Below are 14,830 nucleotides of genomic sequence, written 5' to 3'. Positions count from 1 at the left end.
TCGTAAATCAGATTTGTAAGAGCAGTGGAACATATGGCTGGTCACACATTTTTTTTCGGTTCATAGGTTTCGCAACAGCTTCTGTTTAGTGCTGCCATTACCAGAGCCTTATATTAGGCAGAAGCTCTTCACAAGCTTGCTGGAAGCATTAACCAGTGCCATTCGTTATGCTGCAGGTTCAATCTACTGAATAATTAAACAACCTCCTTATTATACTGCCTTTACTTAAGAAATTAGACCCATAGAACGTACTAGGATGTAGGCATGCTGTTCAATTCTTTATTTCCTTTGATTAAGAGGATTTTTTTTGCGTTTTCTCCCACTCCAATCCAGTTGTTTCTGGAAATGAGCTTTATTCTTCCTTCTCATCATCACACTGCTGTTAGCTTCCTTGGGGACTACATTCTCCTTTCAGCTCTTTTCTCTGCTTTCCGTGAGACGTGACAGATGTGCATAAGAAAGAAAGAGGGTAAAAGAGAGAAAAAGGAGAAAACACCCTCCACCTGCTGAATATACGTGTACAACCGGACTGGGAAGGAGGTGCTTTTGAAGAAGTGAACCTGGGAAAGAGGCTCAGATCTTGAGGATGTCAGCCCCTGAAGCGGAGGCTCTATTTGAAGTGGATTTCTCTGGCACTGGGGATGAAGTACTGATGTGTTTGCTCAGATGGAGGTATCCCCTCCATCTGAGGTAGATGCTGCTGGGACAGCTCTGCAGTTTATGTACAGCATACACATGTAGACACACACACACACACACGCACATACACGCACACACACACACACACGCACACACACATACACACACTCATGCAAAAACACACACACAAAGACACATGCAAACCCCCTCTATCCCAAACAGCACACATGAATATATACACACACGCATGTGCAGACATGCACACACGTGGGTACTCAGATAAACAGATCTGAACATGTCCACGGCTGACTCCTGGAGGCTTTTGACATTGCAGGATCCTTTGTTAATAAACTGGAAAAACCAATTATGCACCAATGTTGCTGGACCTTAAACAAAGTGACTTCATCACAATAAGAATCATTCTGCAAACAGAATAAAATAATCACCTCATTGTAGTGTATTGTAATGCAGCCAATTCTGTCCACTTTCAAAATTCAAGAAATAAATGCTTCCCTGAAATATACTCCACTGCATTTTCACCAGTAACACCGAAATGCTCCCAACTCCTTTTCTTTTACCAAAGCCTTTTGACATTAGTTAGGAAGTGCATAAAGTGACACTCATTCAGCTGCCTCAGATTTTTTTTTTAAATAAGGGATCTCTACTCTCTTCTTCTGTTCTACTTTTGGATAATGTAAGATAGTGGCTAGTACACTATCATCTGTTACGAATACTGGCCACATTACACAAATATTTAGTGTAGTGGATGGATCTGGAAGGCACTTCAGTGGAATAAGTTTCTTTTCTATAGTAAAATCCCCATTTGGTCTCCTGATTGTACAAATAGCTTCTGGGAGTTAGAAAGAATAAGGAAATGTTGGTGGAGGCAAAAGTGAGCCTATAAAACTATTATCAACAAACTCACCTCTAACTCAATACTATCATCAACAAACTCACCTCTAACCCAATACTATCATTTATTTATTCATTTATTTATTTATTTATTTATTTGTATTTCTTCATGTGTTTTTTCATATCAATATCTGCAAATTTACAAATTATGTGTTTAGTTTCCAAAAAGATTTGTATTTCTCAATATAAGATATGCAGACCAACATGGCCAAGTTTTTTTTAAACAACAGAACTTTATTCAACTCAACTTTTTAAAATTACAGACATAGCAATGAAAGGTTGTAACAACTGTTTTCTCCTTTGCTGAATAGAGATTAAAGGAATGACTCAAGCTATATTCAATACTGAAATACTATCTCGATACTGGAAAACTATCAGTAACATCCAGAATTCTATTAGCTAAAGTTAGGATGCTAATTAGCTCATTAGAATGCAAGTACAGGATGGACCTCAGCCAATGTCAAAAACAAGCACAGCATTTAAAAGTAAACTGAAGTAGAACAGACAAGAAAGAAAAGGAATATACTGAATACAGAAAATACTGAATGAATACTGCTGGCAAATGAACGCTTGAACAGGACAGTTGTTCAAAACCACTAGCCAAAAGCTCTCAGGATGCTTACTGAACCCAATGTACCGAAGTTCCTGGCCCAGTGTCTCTGAACAATACATCGGCTTGAAAGGCTGATATTTATACAAGATTGCCATATGAAAACTGCCTGTAACCAGGTGTGCTAAACAAAAGCAGTCCAATGTTTCAAGCATCCACAGGGTAACTGATTGGCCTCAGGAGTGTGGGCTGATCCTGTTCAACAAGTGTCTGTGCTGTTTGGTGTTAACATTATTTTGTCTTTTTCCTCTATTTACTAATATTTACTTCAGGCGGTGCAAGCTACATGAAACTCAATACACTAATGGGCTAGTGCTAGTGCTAATGTAAGTCCTTACCTACAATGCTTATTGTACAATGCTTACAATAACTTGATATTTTAATGCGCTGTAGAGCACAACAATCTCTATGTAATCCTATCAGAAGTAAATGCTGTTTCACTGTCAAGGTTGTTACTTATTTTTAAGCCTGCCACATGTTTTGGAGGTGTTGCTCTGTCTGAACTGGTTCACGATTGGCCCAGTAGTATATGTGGACGTGTGTGTGTGTGTGTGTGTGTGTTCTCTCAGTTCATTAGGGGAAGCAGTGACTCAACTCAGGGCTCGAGGGGGTGGAGAAGTCATTTGTGGTGCCCCTGTTTTCCCCGTCCCTGTAATTAGTGTTTGTGTGTGTGTGTGTGTGTGTGTCTGTGTGTGTTTGTATGTTTTGTTTAGGGATGTTGCCCTCCAAAAGGCATAATCACGACCGCATTTTTAGATCACTGACTCAGAAAATGTAACTAACACTGTGTGAGTTGGCAGACCCCTTGGTTACAGTGCTGTGATCTAATGTTTAATGGTGACATGTCTGCATGGAATTATACTGGGAGAGACAGACACTGTGCCAGATGTTGCTTCCTTTTCGCCATATAGTAGACCATTTTGAATGTCAGCCATCTTAGAGAATGATTTGGCCCTCTGTAGATTTCAATACATTAACCATGATGCACCGTGATTTTGAGTATACAGACAATATACATTTCTGCATCTGAAATAAACCAAAACACAGTGCAGGTTTTTCCTGGTTTCCAAGTTTATGCAATTAATGCATTCATGAGATCGTAGTTGAGCTATGTATTGTGCAGGAAAGTATGGTCTTCCCTGGCTGAAACAGAAGAATGTTGTGGTGCAGGATGGAAAGCTAAATAGATGAAGAGAGGAAGAGAGGGGGCAGGGAAAGTGGTGGGAGTAAAGGCCAGCCTAGCTCACCCACCCCTGGAGGGAACAAAAGGTTTGTGTAACAGGTCATCATCGCAGTTGGAAAAGCTTTAGATCAGTGTTTCCCTCTTGTGCTTCTGGAACTCTGCATTTCAGCATTTGTGGGGAAGTCAACTTAGTCAACTGAGTAGATATTTTGGTGCATTAGAGCCAAAATCCCAACTGTGCAGTGCAGGAGCACTCATGGTAACTGGAGAACCTTGGACTACCGGAAAACACTAAACTACTGGAGAAATTGGACTACTGAGGAACACTGGACTACTGGGAAAACTGGACTAGGTGTAGGCTTTTCCCCATAGGCCCCTTCCAAGTCATTATAAAATCCACAGTTTCTATTGGTTAATTTATGTTCCAGTGGTATACACAATCATATTACACCAAGGTTTGAAACTGGTTTACTGAAAACTTAATGATGCTCCATATTGGTCTGCAGAAGCCTCACATTTGGATGTGAGCAGGCAAATGTTTAGCAAGTGATGAAGGCAAGACTAGTAATCAGAAGGTTGCAAGTTTGAGCTCTGAAACTGTTTGGCCCCTGAGCAAGGCCCTTAACCCTCACGAGGTGTGTTCCATCGGCATTGTAAGTCGCTTTGGATAAATGAATGCATCAGCTAAATGCAATAAATGTGTAACCTTATTATCTGAAATAAGTCATGAATCTATTTTCTCTTAGTATTTAGAACAGTTTCTATATCAGAAATAGTATTCTGTTTATTATTATTATTATTATTATTATTATTTTGCCTTTTCATTCAGCATTCAGTTGAACAAAAGAATAGAACAGGAAAGAAACTGGAGGGTGTACGTCACTGTAGCTGCTGGTACCATGTGCAGTCATACACAGAAGCACAGTACCAATAGCAATAACATCCTCTTATGTATTATTGCTTTATTGGATTCCCCAGCTGTCATCTATCTGTTTCGCATAAGGGACAACAAACACAGCAAACAGAATCAGAAATGTGAGTAATTGCCTACTGATCATGTGCTCTTGTGCTGCTGGATGTGGTCGCGTGTGCCGCTGGACATGGTCACATGTGCCACTGGAAGTGGTCATATGCTGTCAGATGTAGTCACATGTGCCACTGGACATGGTTACATGTGCCACTGGAAGTGGTCATATGCTGTCAGATGTAGTCACATGTGCTGCTGGACATGGTCACAAGTGCTACCGGACATGGTCAGATGACGCATTGGATGTGGTCACGGGTGCCACTGGACGTGATTGCGTATGCTGCATGAGGTTGTCACATGTGTCACTGGACATGGTTGCTTATGCCACAGACAGCACTATGTGAGGCTGACTTATATGCTGTGAATATGGATAAAGTGGAAGCATCTTCCATGTTCAAGGAGGGCCGGATGGAATCTAACATGACACCCTTCTTCCTGCCACCCTGGAAAGAGACTCAGTCCAGTTTCATCAAGCCTCTCTGACTCCCTGAAAAGCATTGGCATTTCATTAATATGCATCTTAGTTTTTGTGGCGAAGCATGTTTCTTCAAACGTGCTAGGGACCATAGCAGTAACCCTTTAAATGGGCTTTGGGTAACCATGGTAATTGGACATGTACTTGATATCTCTCACCTCACGCGTGTGGCTTGCTTGCTTGTTTGTGTGTGTGTGTGTGTGTGTGTGTGCTGCATTCATAGATGTCCTGTCACATCAAATCAAATCAGTATAGTACTATTCTCCATTTACAAACAATTCCACTTCCTGGAAATCACTACTGCTGTTGTCAAGCATCTGAAGCAGACATGATGAACCAGGAGAATTTGGGGCAAGGTCATTCTGACTGACAGCTGAGCTATCAGCATGACTGAGTGACCTTTCATTACATTAGCTGTGCCTGCGTTGTGGTAGGGGTCCCGTCATGGCTGCTATAGCTGCTTCAGTGCAGGACACGTCTTGCTGAGTGGTAATGCACACGCGTGTCAGAGCAGGGAGGTTACCACAGAGCGCAGGGCTTACCCTCTTCAGGTGTGTCTCAGAAAACCACTGGCATCTGCCCTTGAAGTGTTTGCCACAAGGGGGTAGGGTGCTGTATTTCTCGCCTGGTTTTAGGGGAGGGGGTTGTAGTGGGCAGTAAGGGGCCGGCTGTCGGGGAGGATACGCTCCCGTATAAATTCGATCTCGGTGCCTTCCAGTCTTCCAGGAGCGGGGGATACTCTGAGGCTGATACCAGGCAGCATGGTGAAGGGAGGGGTGGATGCAGCCAGGTGGATGCTCACCCGGCACTGCCTACACGCCTGATTCACTTCCTCTGCATTTACATTCCTATTTATCACCAGTTCATTTAATTACAACAGTAGTCTGAATATATACCTACAACTGTGTAAGATATATGAAGAGAAATACTCATTATGTTTGTATTTTAACATCACCTAGCTGATTATATATACTATTAACATATATTCTACCACGCTATGTGACTACGATTGAAATCACAGCCAAAACAACCTGACTCCCTTAGATTCATGGCCACTTATTTAAATGATGTAAATTGCATGTGCTAAATTTGGTTTGCTGTTAGTCACTGCCAGTATGCCTTCATAGGCTTTTGATGGCCAGCTCAATTGTAGACAAAACAAAGAGAAGCCAGAGTTATCACAGGCTAAGTATGCACTTCAACAACTAAAATGATTAGCCTTTATTATTAACACAAAAATTATGCCAGTGAGTCAGCAATTCAGATTGAATGAAAATATTTGTGCTTCTTTCATAAGAAACTGACAATAAATGTAAAAAAGCACCCATGTCTGTAGACTTATCGTTGTAACCATTACTGTTTTTATCCTCCTTTAGTATTACACAGTCCATTTAGTTTAAAATGGTTAACCATACTTTGCTATAGAAATGTTTTAGAAAGAGGAACATTTACACCACTCACTGGATAAGCCATTGTCTGTTGATGTTCAGACAGATTCTAAACGTATCCATTAAGGTGCTAGTCCTGAACATCATGATGACCTTTGACAATAAAGCTTGATATTTTTCATCCCACATCCTTTTTAACCAGAGTTACAGTAAACAAATAACAGGTCACATGGTTAAAAGCACTGGAATGAGATCCAAACTTGGATCTAACTACATTTGATCAATATGAAATACACAGAAGAAAACCAGTAGCTGATTTAGTACGTGAGGCATACCACCACGGCCTGTGCTGTAGCTAGTCTTCTCCATCATCATCCTGCCCCTGTGGGTTTCAGGTGTCAAATTATCCATGAAAGGTCTTGAATTTTAAATGATTGGTATTTTTCATGCATATTTTTTCACTGAAATCAGCTTAAAAGCCCTTGTATCACCAGGAGACTACAGAAGAGGGATCTGAAGCATAATGATATAGTAAACGTTGAATCTTCTAAATATATTCTTTTTGATGCTGCCAAGCTGTTATTAGTACAAAGAATGTCCACTTTTTAAAAGTTTATTTGTAGCATGGAACTTGATTCAGAAGGAAGTTGCTTTGCTGCTTCTACTTTTTATCTTGGAACATCTCTGATTGGGGTCACAAGTCACAAGAAAATGTTGTGCTTTCCATGTCAGCAAGAGTTCATGTTGCATTTGAGCAGAATACCCCTGTACCCCTTGTCATACCAGGAAAATGGAATGGTAAGGTGAATTTGTAGCTTAGTGAGTAAATTTGTAGCTTAGTTCCAGCATTGCTGGAACCCTACCAAAATAAACAAACAAGTAAACAAACAAACAAACCAGTGTATAATCTTTAAAGATACACTATTCATAAGACATAAACTGCTTTACTGGGAACTTTAGAATTTTTTAAGCCAACATGTTGTTAGAGGTTTAAACCTTTGTTTCCATGTAGTTTGATTCTATAATTCTTGGGGATTCTTGGGGAGACAGGTTTGCTAAACTGCTAATTACAGCTTCAGTGATGAAAATAACAGTTTGGAGAGAGACAGCATGCCATTACAATGGAAAAAATATATATACTTAGCTAAAGCTCTTTTCCTTTAGCAAGCACTCAGTATGCCTTTAACAGTGTGAGACTGCTGAGGATAAATTCTGAGATGAAGTATGTATGTAAGCCTGTCTGTCATGCTCTTCACTGGATCCACTGAAGTCATCTGCTGCTACATCGGTTCTCAGGAAGTTTTGTGTGTGATGCTGTCTCTCCTCCTGCTTGACATGCAGTGTGTGCACTTCCGGTTCCCTCTGGCTGGAGAAGGAAAGACAGAGAGAGTGAGAGAAAGAAGTGGGGGGTGGGGGGTAAGGCTTAGTGGTGCACACATAAGCTCATTCTTGGAAGAAGGTTCTCAAGGGAAACAACGGGTGTGACTGAGACCGAGAGTGGATCTCTCATACACAGACACAGATACACACACACACACACACACACACACACACACACACACACACACACACACACACACACAAACAATCGCACTCACACATGGGAAAGAAAAGGAATCATTGGTTCTGATTTTCAATCTAAATGCAAATGTTTGGAATGGGAGCTCATGAACAACAAAAAAAAATACAACAAACGAAAGAAAAACAAAAGAATGAGCTTTCAGAACACTTGTATCATGTATGTTTGAGTGGTGTAGCATGCATGTATATATGTATATTTCATAAGCCCATAATAAGGCCACATTGTGCTCAGTGGCAGGCTTCGCTGCTCCATTGCAGTGCACCTGTGAGCTGGGGAATGTGACTAATTTTTCCATAACCAGCTGCCGAGGTCGTCAGCACAATGCGTAAGCTGTTCCATGTGTTGTGATTGGCTGGAACCATGGTGACAAGGCAATCTACACTCAGCATGGTCATCATCAGGATTGTATCAGTGAAGCATATGGTGATGCAGTAACATCATGACAGGCATGAAGCACAATCGCATGTGTTTAGAGTCAGTCTGTCACACCTGTAAATAGAGCACCACAGCTATTATCCAAATTAATGCTGTAAATGTTATTGCTTTGATCCCCATTAACAGTTTTGTCACTTTATGAGTGAATGACTTATCCAGTTCACCTCCACGGTGGATTCTCCCTGTTCAGAATCAGTTAAAAATGACCCTTGGAAACCTCATGTTCCAGAATCTGTCTGATGTAATGTTTTTGGGTGCCAGGAAGCATGAGGTGAGATGTGACAAATCCGACAATTTGCAGCTTTTCGTCCACGCCAGAGTAGGAAAGGGCTGAGCAATGCTGTAATACATGCTTATCACTGCTCCATTTATTTAAGAGTCAAGCTTGTTGTAGTAATGTGTCTCATACCCCAGGTGGCGATGACGTTTAATTTCTTCAGCAGAAAAAGTAGTGAACGCTGGTCTTCCTCACATCGCCTTCAGCCTACCCTACCTTACACCCCCCCCCCCCCCCCGCAACATACACAAAAACACACCCATGCACTAACACACACACACACACACACACACAGTCGCCTAAGACAGGCCAATTTTCAAAGAGCACCATCCACTCACTGATTCTTGGCACGTCTGTGTGTAGGGAGAGGTGCTCTTTGGCGGAGACTCCATCTTTCTCCTCTCCTGTTGCGAGCCTTGTGACACACATAGGCAGTTGCCAGATTAATAAATAAACAGGCGAATAATTGCCGCCAATTAAATATTGAAATGAAGCAGTTGTTTACAGAGAAACGCTGGAGCTACAAATTGAGGTATTAAGCTCCAGTATGAAACAGCATGTGATCTCATTTGAGGCATTCACGGAGCCAGGTTTCAGCACACCTTCTCATGTGATTTGCTGTGATGGATAAGCACACTGTGGAACAAATAACGTTGACCTCTTTGAGTTTTGCAAGCAGCTTGTGGGCTGTCACTTGTGTATTTACTCTGGAAAATCTGCATGAGTCTACACATGACTCAGGATGTACACAGTGCTATTCCAAAGCCGTAACGTATGAGTTTCACAGTGTCGGGACTGGCGGTGTATGCGCACATTTGTGTTTGAGTGCTATTTGTTGTGCCATTGCTACACTTGCGCTGATTCAAGCAGAGTTAAGCTGGTGCAGGATGGAGACACCATTCACTCCCTGGGGCTTGGCGCAACCCAGCTTGGCTTGACATTTGCCGATTTATTACTGCAGCTTTCGGTGGATTCCTGTAGGCTGTGGAAAACAGGTGTGGGCCAAGGTGATGCCCTCGTGGGCACAATGACTCCAGCCTCAAGCATGCATGGACTAGTTAAATGCAAGCCGCACCTCCCTCACCTGGGCGTGGAGCTCCTCTCCGTGGCCATTTACGGTTCATTGCCCACTCTCATTTTTGAGCTGAATAGAATATCGACAGAAATACTCGAATGACTCAAGTGTTAAAACCCATATCAATCACCTCGTATCTATGTATATGTTGACCAACTGTGGGGAAAGCGTGCACCTAAGGTTCAAACACATGGCATTCAACTCATTATTCAATATCCCGCATTACACAACACCAACAACAGCTGTATTCGGCTCCAATGGCCTTTGTCCTCCTTCCCCATTTTAAGAGGGTCTCCTTGAGAGTGCTTTGTTCTTGCAAGTCAAACAGTGGCGGTGAGAATGCGCAAGTGCCAGAGACTCCACTTGAGTACAGTTAATGAGCGCAGGCTTGTGCTGAAGCAATACTTCAGCCAAAAATGCTAATGTCATTATAATCACAGTAATAATGAATGGAAGCTAAGAAACTAGCCAGTTGGAGTTATGGTAATGTACATCAGTGTTAGCTGCACTGGCATTTTCTGCTTAAAGACTTTGCACATCCCTTTGAGGTTTTTTGTTATTGTTGTTGACTCTAATATTGTAATATTATGTATTTTATATCATGAAGTTTTTCCTCTGAGGGATAAGCTATTTGTTAATCTGTTGCCTTTATTTCTTCATTCATGAGTCTTAGTCAGTCTGCAATGTTTATAAATAACACATTAAAATTCACATTACACAACATAATATGCATTCCCATGATGAGCCAGTTTGTAATAGCATTGCCTGATATGAAGCATGATGGTAAGGGGCAGTATTCACTTAGAGGCAATTCACAGCTGACCCAGTAAATCACATCTAGGCTATGTAAACTGTCTGCAAGGTGTGAGCATGTTGCAGTTGTGCATATATTTATATGCATGGTAAAGCACTTGACAAAGCAGAAACAGATCTAGAACAGGGCAGATAAACGCTGATCCCAGCCCCACGTCTCTTGTAACCTTTCACATAAAGACTTTGCCGAACAGCGACACAGTGTCTCGCAGTCTTTGAGGCTTGTTGGGCAGACAGCTGTTTTCCACATAGCACATAATACAAGTTCATGATCAAAGTTAAGAGCAGCGGTTTCAACCGTACAAAGGCTGACCCCTCCCCCCAAGCTCCATCCAGCTTTGTTTGAACATGAATCCACTAAATGCACCTCCAACAGCGTGTTGACAACTCCTCATTTTACGCTTAACCAACGTTTGAAGGCATTATGCGAGTCCAGAAATGTAAATAAAATTCAGATTAATACAGCATCCAAACTGTTGAATATTCCGGCGCTGTGAGGAGAGGGAGAGAGTGCACGGAGGGGGTGGGGTGGGGGGTACAATCTTCTCAGCTTTAGCTACACTTTTGAACTAAGGGAACGAAGGGGGCTTTGATCTTCTGTATTAATCATGGCCTAATTGAGGGAATTCTCTCTTGCCCACCTCTCTGAGCTCTTTGAAGCTTGCCACCATTCAGTTCTTTGAATTCAGTCCTTCCCTCCCCATTACAATGCAAGGAAAACTCTGGAAGGGAGGCATACCCTGATTTCCATCTCCCCATAAACCATACCACAGTCGCGAGAGGCACGCCAATAGGTCATACACAACGTCTTCCAGGTCTTCGGGGAGGGATATCAGATAAGACATTTTGCTGACCCCGACGTCCTCCAGTGGGTGGGTGCTTGTGTGGAAGCACAAGAGGCAGGAGAGTGTGCACCCAAATGTGCTCTTATAGACTCGTGATCTTGGAGCTAGGAATATTCAGTGGAAGGGAAAGGTGGCGTGATTGGCTTGTGATGCTCGATGCCATCCAGAGTTGATGAGCGAATGTGCAGTGCAGATGTCCGCTGCTAGCTCGGCATCCATCTGGAGAGACGAGGGCGCCGAACAAGTGTGATCAATGTCTGGCTTCTTCCAGTTCCAGGGCATAAAGAGGAGGAGGGGAGAGAATGAGTGAGAGACTTAAAAGCAGCTTCCTTCTGGCAGGGGGTGTAGTAAAAACGGGCTGTCGTAACAGGACTGCTTTCAAATAGTTTGAACTTTATCAAAAAATGGGTAACAGTGTTTTGTTATTTGTTACTTTTACATCTTGAGAGGAGTATATGGGAGACAGCAGGGTTTTCAAACTTATGTATGTATGGTGTGATGTGTACGTTTGATGTAGACCTTCGTGACCTAGGAATATGGATTTGGTACGAACATTCTTTTGACGAGTAATAATTATTAAGGCACTGAGGTGTGTTTACAGTGGTGCATGAGGCATGGGTCATCTGAGTGACAAAGTATCCACTGTGCTGGCTCTCACAGACCAGCATACATCCGTAAACCACAGTCCTTAGAGCACAGAGAACATCCAATTTCCTTGTGCGACCTGGAACTCAGCTGCAAACAACGTTGTGCACTCCCCCACCCTGGGGCTGATAAGTCCAATCACCCCTGTGTGTGTGCACATTACAGTCAGGGTTGCAGAAAGTCTAGGTTTCTTAATCTAATCGAGTTTCGTAATAATGTGGCAGATCTTTTTTTCAATGTAATTAGTTACCATTGATGCATTGTAATGGTCCTCGGAAGCAGTCTAATTAGATTTGAATCATTAATGAGAAACGTATGGTTAATGAAGTTCCATTGAACTTGTGACATATGTTCGCACATGCACAGACACTGTGAGATATCAAAGAGAATCTACTAGATTTGTCTAATATGTAGAAGAGAACATCTCTAGACATCTAGACTTGATATATTTTGTTTGTGTGTACATGTGCTTGTGTGATAGTCCACATGCATGTATGTGCAACTCAGTAGCAAAATATATTAGTAGTGTTGGCAGAAAACCAAAAAATGTTCTTTTGTACATAACCTATTCCTATCCATTCATCCATCACTACTGTTGCTCCCACCCAATGACTATTGAGTGTTTTTTAAAACGTCATTGGCCATTAGGGGTGCCATGTTGATTGCGTCTCTTTGTGACATTGCTTATCTAATCCCTCAGTCCCAGTAACTAGAAGGCATGGACATTAATGTGTTGATTTACTCAACAAAAGGAAACAGCATTTAAATGCACACATGTAGGAAAGAGCAGAGGATCATCAGTAGAAGATACTAATTGTAGCTATGATAAATGGTATTACATCAGTCAAGTTCAATAGCTGAGTTCAACTATGCACACGCACACACACACACACACACACACACACACACACACACACACACACACACACATTGTGTCTCCTCTGTATTTCCGAACTGTGAACATCCTGTTCGCACTGCCTCTCCCTCTCCCTCTCAGTCTGTCTCTGTCCATTTCTGTCTGATGCTATAGAAATCGTGCACTACCATGCTCCAAGCCAAAAACCAACCAACCAACCAAACAAACAAACACAAACGTCTCCATAACCTTAGACCTTGGCTTAGGGCCACACGGCCATAAGTGATAGCAGCAGGCCAAGCAGTCGATAATCACAGCAGTCTCTGGCAACTCACTGCCTCATTTGCACTCCATTTCCCAGGAGGCGTTCTATGCTTAAACCTTTTGACTTTCCTCTACCACTGTGTGGGATGTAGAAGGATTGGAATTTATTCACTGCTCTGAAACTTGCATCTCTTTTAGATACTTTGTTATGTAATAGCACTGTGATGGGAGAATCTGTCATTGCTCACCTCTCTTGACCCATGAATAAATGTCCATCTCCCCATGTAGGTCATTATAAGCACAGTCTAGAGCATTTCAACTCCTCCTAAGGATAAGTGCACAAAAAAAGAAAAAAAAAGTGTTAAACCCAGCCTCCTCCAATCAAATTCAACTTTTCACTTTCCACCACCTTCCCTCTGGGACGTGATTGGTAGATGAGGGGGCATTCCCTTTCTGGCAAGCTGTTTCTTGTTCCTGTGCCAGATAGTTTCTAGAAGTATTCGAAGGAAATGTGTGTGTGCGTGTGTGTGTAAGAGAGAGAGAGAGAGAAGAAACTGAGCCTTGCAAATGAGACTGCATCTCTGGATTCTCTGACAGCCAGACAGTGCTAATGATGACCTGCTTTTCTGCATCTCCTGTTCTCTTTTTACACACACACACACGCGCACACACACACACACACACACACACACACACACACACACACACACACACACACACACACACACACACACACACACACACACACACACACACACATTTGTGGATGCACTGCCTTCTTTCCTTTTTCTCAACAGCGGCCTGTGTGCTGGGTACACTATGTAGGGCAAAATAAATGAGCTGGAGCTATTCTTACAGTGCTGTAACCCTCAGTAGCGACCCCATCCACTGCCCACCCTGCACCCCTCTACTCCACTCACATTTCATATGCAGACATACCCTGGTGCAGAAATGGACCAGGTGAAATGTGCTAATGTGTCCATGGGTGCCTAGAGGGTAGGGGGTGGGGACGCAGGGCCCCACTGATTGGGGACCTAATGACATAATTATGCACCAATGAGACAAGAGGTCACCAACCCAAAGCTGCTCTGCATTCATGCTATGACTGTGACCTCATAGCTCTTTGTGGCTCGCATTGAGGTGACAGAAGCAGCAGAAGGGTCCTGACTAAGAGCGATGCGATAAGGAAAAAGCTCCATTCAGCACGCCCCCTCCTGCTCCCTCTGAGTGCTGTGGGTAGAACAGTGACTGTGGCTGGAGTGCAGGAGGAAGGAATTATTTTGCTGTTTTTATGCTTTTTTCCCCTATTGCTACATTAGAAGTTTTATCAGTTGCTTTATTTGGTTTATTTTTATTGTTTATAATTATTTTCTTTTATCTCTTTATTGTCACCATTGGACTTATTTTGTAGCCACTGGTTTTAAATGGCTTATTGCAGTTTTTAACTGCATTTTTGTTAAAACATTTGCTTAAACACTGAGTAGTACAATCAAAAAAATTAATATGAACCACACCTGCTATATATATCTGATAGGAAGAGGTGACAGCTCTACTTAAAGCTGCCTTCACCCCTAAACTGAAGTGATATGCTTGTCAGTGCCCTCGACAATACAGCCAACATACTAAAATTGGTGAGAACTGCAAAGCTATAATATTCCTCAGTGCAGACCAGTTTTCTCCTGAGAAGAGTTCCACTGAGAGGCTACAGAGTTCTACTCAGAGTATAGGGAGTTCACTGAGAAAGTATTGTTTTAATAAGAGAACATAGAGAATTATTTTGAGAGTGTATTCACAGTTCTACTGA

General features: G+C 42.3%; 1 protein-coding gene across 1 annotated transcript in view; it reads left to right on the top strand.

The window, feature by feature from the left end:
* Positions 1-14,830, top strand: part of nalf1a (NALCN channel auxiliary factor 1a) — a 38,133-nt gene that overhangs the window by 15,445 nt on the left and 7,858 nt on the right. The window lies entirely within an intron of this gene.

Source organism: Electrophorus electricus, chromosome 18 (assembly GCF_041902795.1).
Source record: "Electrophorus electricus isolate QZ-2024a chromosome 18, ASM4190279v1, whole genome shotgun sequence".
Classification (NCBI taxonomy): domain Eukaryota; kingdom Metazoa; phylum Chordata; class Actinopteri; order Gymnotiformes; family Gymnotidae; genus Electrophorus; species Electrophorus electricus.
The sequence above is the reverse complement of the archived record's forward strand: the minus strand, read 5'-3'. Positions and strand labels throughout refer to the sequence as shown.